Raw genomic sequence first — 6,004 nt, 5'->3', positions numbered from 1 at the left:
TAATTAAAAAATTGTTATTAATTATTGATCAATATCTATTGATTATTATTTTCTTTGCTCGAATATTTAATTATGGTACGGAAAGTTCCAACAATTTGCCTTAAGGCACGCTGCCATGCACCACTAGTTCACTTGCCGTAAATTATAGTAATCGCAAAAAATCGAAACTAGCGATTGGCTCGGAACCCATAGAAATGTTCAGAAGAATATTTGTACTTATTATTACAATATCCATAAAATATCTGATAATTTAATGTGCATATGTCCAATAAAAATTTTTGATCGCCAAATGGCATTTTTTTAACTTTTTTATTTGATCTCCGAAGCCACTGGACCTGCATTTCCAAAAATTTAATCAGTTCTTCAATTCATAAATACAAATAAAATGTTTTCTGAATCATTCAAATTGAACGCTCCGTTCTCTCAAAAACTACAACATTTTGCTATTTTTGTTCCACATCTTCGAAACGGCGGGTCCTGCCTTTGCCAAAAACTAAGTAGTACGTCTCCCTATCAATATAAATCAAATGTTTTTTGAATTCTCTTCATCATTACGAATCATTCAAATCAGATGCTCCGCGCTCTCAAAAACTCGATTTCTATTTTCTGCACTCTTTGCTTCATATCTCCGAAACGGATAGACCTGTTATTGCCCAAATCTAATCAGCATGTGCACCCATTAGTAGAAATCGAATGTTTATAAGTATTTCAAATCGGTTGATCCGTGTGCCCAAAATTGTGGACGAAAAATTGTATCCACACAAAACTCACACACACATTCAATGTTTTTCTTGAAGTATGCCAAAATATTCAAAAACCTCTGAAACGTAAAGATATGCAAAAAAAATCATTTTCGATTTTTCGACGATTACAATTACTTACCCTGCGGAAAGTTAAAAAAATGGAAATTCAGTTCTACCTGTTTCGGATTGCAAAAAATTGCAGTTTTTGAGCATCATATTCAAACGTCTGGTATTGACAGAGTGAAAATTTGATTACCTTTTTGTGAAAGCAGGTCCAGCATTTTTAGATCTACAAGAGAAAAAGACATTTGGTGGTCTAAAATGATAATTACAAATAAATATTACTGATTCATATGGGTTAGTGCGAGCACAAAAGTTCAATTTGACTTTGAGCAATTATATTACGAAATCGAAAATAATTGGTTTCACAAAAATAACACATAATCGACAAACAACTATCAAACTATGTTCAGTAAAACTTCCAGCTATTTCATTATTGTAGAAATTTGTTTTATTTCCTGTTTTTCAAAAATTTCTCATCTGGTCCTTTTTGCTCCATAGGCGTAAAATGGTACGGCTAGGGGGCAAAGAGGTCCAATGTGATATTTTTAATTTTAAAGGTATTTTTCAAATTATAAATTTTATGGGCACATTGTTTACATAGATGCTCTATGTAACTTTGATCTAGTATTTTGTCAGAAATATTTATCAGTAAAGTTTAAACAACTATTTATTTAACTTACAGGTTTACACCTTTTCCAGGATAAAAGCTTAGTTGGCCCTGTTCACCCTATCCACATATAAGCTTAGAGAAAGCAACGGTTGAATTTAACCTAAAAATAATAATACATATTATATAAGATTTAAATAACGTATACTTAAAGATTATATTAAAATAAACTAAACAACATTGCTTACAACCAAAAAATTAACAACGAAATAATATACTTTTGTCACGGATTTTCCAACATTGTCGTTTATCTTCTGATATCGACGTCGTTATAATCAAGGTGATGGCTGGTTATACATCTTTTGCTATATACTTTCTGTTAAAAAATTCCTAACTTTGCATGCTTTTGAAATATCGGTGATGAATCTTTTTACGTGAACCTTACAACCACGCTGTACCCTACATGTAGAAAAACTGATACAAATATGACAAGTAGACAGGTATACAGGTATACAGGTAGACAAGTAGACAAATAGACAGGTGAACAGGTTTACAGGATTCCAGGTAGAAAAGTAGACAAGTAGACAGGTAAATAGGTAAACATGTAAACAACTAATCAGGTAGACAGGTAGACAGATACAAGTGTAGACGAGTCGGCTTGACTTGAATAAGTAGACACTTAGATAAGTCACTTAAACGGGTTGACACTTAGGTAGGTTAACAAGTAGATAGTTAGACAAGTAGATCATACATAAATCAAATATTTATTGATCATATCAATTATATACATATATCGGGAAGTTCATACAAGTAGCCTTAAAGCAAAATAACACTTACGCGTAGTTTGTTTCAAATCCGGGAACTTGCAACGAAGTAAAAACATGCACTTTTTTGAATTATTTTTTAGGTAAAAATTATATATAAGAAATGCAATTTAACGACATAATAAAAATATTTTTTAGAATTACTGATTTGATTGGTTTTTGAAATTTTATTAACAAGTATTCCATTTTGGTTCAAAAAATCTGAGTCCGGGATTCAGATTCAAATATTGCTTCTAGAAAAGTATATAGATGCAAAATGGAAATCCGGGGCAGATGGTCAACTTATTAATACATATAACGACAATTTTGTTTTCACAACTTCAAAAGCGATGAATCTCAAGGGTAATTGATTTTTGTATAATTTTATTTAAAAAGTACGTACTTTAAAGTATTTGTTCTTATAATAGATGCTTAAAAAATAACATTCAAATTACAACAATGTTAATTTCCATTATATTTAGCAGTGAACAGAAAAACAATAACGCTTTCCGAATATTTTTTTCAGCTTCGAACATTCAAACATTTAATATTTAATAATTTAGAAGAAAAATTGACTTCATAATTTACTATAACTATTTAATAACTCTATTGATAATTTACCACAACAATGTAAATACTACACGTAATGTTTGCATTCATGTAAACTCATAAAGTAATCCATAAAGTAATAACCGGGTAATAAATATAGCAGCAAGTAATATTCATCATGAAAACGCGTAGAATTTATACAACTAATGAAAAGCATGTTCTACATATATAATAACGACTACAATATTGTGTATTATAGTTTCCAATTGACCTAAAATCAAAATTGATTCATTGAGGTATATTAAAATTTTATGATTTTCAGTAATAAATATGCGTTTATGTCTGGATAGAATTTATGCCCAATAAGTTAAACACTTAACAATTTCATAAAATTTTAATATTTCCTAAAATTAAAAATGCAAAGATGACAAAACTTGAGTAACAATATAATGCCATACACAATTAATGTTTCGATTGGGTTGAAACCTCGAGGTAGAAGTAGTTTGACTTTCTCGTAAAATAGTTTTGAAGATTCATTATGAATAATATATCAAAATCTTCTAATTAGAACATCAATCCAAAGATTTTATTATTCAAATTATTGTCGTCAACACCATGTATGATGCATTATTCTATCCAGAATTAGTACGCATTACGACTAATTTTTATAATTCCCCGAAGTCTTTGGAAGTCAATTGTTTTTGTTTAAGAGCTAAATTCTAAGCAAATTACAGGTCCTATAATTATGTTATCCACTTAACTATCATTGATCGTTTTAAGTAATTCAACTCAATTCAACTAGTTAAATTATTTTTTTCTCGATTGATTTAAAAACGTCAAACTAGACGATAAAATTCGAACTGAATATTATTTCGCTGTCTGCCTTAATAGTCCAGTTGTTTAATTTTTATGCGTGATTTAAATACCATAAACATTAAATAGTATTAGTTGTTTAACTTTTATGCGTGAGAAATTATGCATTGAGAATCGGTTTAATCAGGAATCAAAACCTAAGCTATAATTAAACATATAAATTATATAACTTTGTATTTAATAACTTCATAGATAGGCATTTATGCAGTTAAAGAAAGCAGTTTATCTTATAGGGTAGAGTGGGGCTTAAAGATCCGCAGATAAGAAGGTCCACCACCGTTATCTCAAAACCAGTAAAATTAAGAATTTTGTAACAACAATATTTGAAAGTAAAGGGAAAAAGGTGTATAACCAGCCATCACTTTGATTGTTACGACGTATATTGCCATCGGAAGAAAGACGAAAATTTTTTTGGTTGTGAGCACTGTTGTTTAGTTTACGAGTCTTTAATATAATTTTTAAGTATACGTCATCAATTATTTTATAAGATTTATGTTAATTAACTTCCCGAAGGAGCAGTTAACATAAACTGTTTTCTTGTAATTAACTGTTGAAAAAAAATTAAGCCGATTTTTATGAAACTTTTTTTGGCGATATATATCATGGTCTTATAGAACTAACTGAAATATTACGGCCTTACGACAAGTAGTTTAATTTTAAAAATTCATCAAAGTTTGAGAAAATCAGTAGGTTTTTTGATGTTTGCTAAAATTAAAATTAGACGATTTACTTGGTATAACGATAGAGTACTTGGTCTTAATGAACATACTAAACCATTAAAATACTACGGAAACTGGTTCAATTATAGAAATTATTGATTTTTAAAAATTTGCTTTTAAAAAATACTCCGAGTTAACGTGATCGTTAGTTTTCAATTATGTGTAATAAATCCACCCGGAATACTTTTAATCACTCATAAATTAATTTATTTTTTATTGATTAAGTAGATTATTTACACATATCGGGAAGTTCATGTAATTTGCCTCAAGGCAAAATACTAATACCAACTAGTTTTAAATTAAATTTAATAGTGTTTTTTATGTAACCTCTATAAAAGCTTACATCTGAATGAGGTAAAAAGAACCAACCGAACCTTTACCCTGGCAAAAGTAGAAAAAATAAAAAAAAATAGCAAAAAAGACAATTTTGCAAGAGATAAATATATTGTTATTCCAACTCTGTCGATCGAGATTATTTACATCTGTATCTGTATTTATATCTGTAAAAAAAATATATTGCTCCCATAAAATTTATATTTTGCATTGGTTGAATTATGCATATGACATTAAACCTGCTTGCCCCCTGGACGTCCCTATTAACCCCGCCTATGGGGTAAAAAAAACCACATTACAAATTCTTGAAAAACAGCAAAAATAACATATTTCTACAATAATGAATTAGCTGGATGTTTTACTGAGCATAGTCAGATAGTTTGTTTGTTTGATATGTGTTATTTGTTGTGATATAATTAGTTTGGTTTCCACAATTTAATTGCTCAAAGTCAAACTGGACCTTTGTGCCCCGTTCTACTCTATATCTCATTTTTCAAAATATATAATTTTTATTATCGGTGTACAGATCGAAAGAAGGTTCATGATGTAATATTTTGTTCATTATTATTATTATTATTATTATTACCATCCTTATTATTATTCACTATTTCCAAACCTTTATTTCCATGCTTCCCGGTCTTTTGCATTGTTTTTTATTTCCTGCATTATCTTCTCTCGTGCAAGTCTTCAATCATATGCATTCTTCTTCTTATCTGTTCAGTCCTTCAACCTATTTTACCTTACACGACGTTGTGCAATATAGGTGCAATCTCTAGTTACCTTTTCCTTTCATGATCGTTCTCAGAAAAGTTCTTTTTCTTTGACTCTCCTTGGCATTTCTTCATTTGTTATATTATCTGTCCACTTTATATTCTCAACTCGCCTCCAGCACCACATTTCAAAACTTTCCAGACAGTTTCTGTCGATCTTTTTCAGAGTCCATATTGCTGATCCATACAGACCTATATGCTCCAAACAATATACTATATCATAAGTATATATGTATGTATATAAGTTATTATATATAATTTTTGGGGATATGAGATGTCCCCTGCTTCAGAAATTTGAAGTATTAGAAATAAAAAAAAATAAAATTAACACTCACTAAAATTACATTATACATTATTACATACACTAAAAAATATAGTTCATAATTATAATGAATTAAAAGGCTTTTAATTAACTTCTCATATGGTAAGTTATAGTAATCGCAAAAAAATCTAAAATGAACTTTTTTATATATCTTTAACATTTTGGCATATCTTAGAAAAAAAATGAATGTATGTGTGTGTGTGTGTTCGGATACAAATTTTC

This window comes from Ctenocephalides felis, unplaced genomic scaffold (genome assembly GCF_003426905.1).
Source record: "Ctenocephalides felis isolate EL2017-DRISC unplaced genomic scaffold, ASM342690v1 CF-g0.4_SCAFFOLD_01886, whole genome shotgun sequence".
NCBI lineage: Eukaryota > Metazoa > Arthropoda > Insecta > Siphonaptera > Pulicidae > Ctenocephalides > Ctenocephalides felis.
This window is presented reverse-complemented; position numbering follows the sequence as displayed.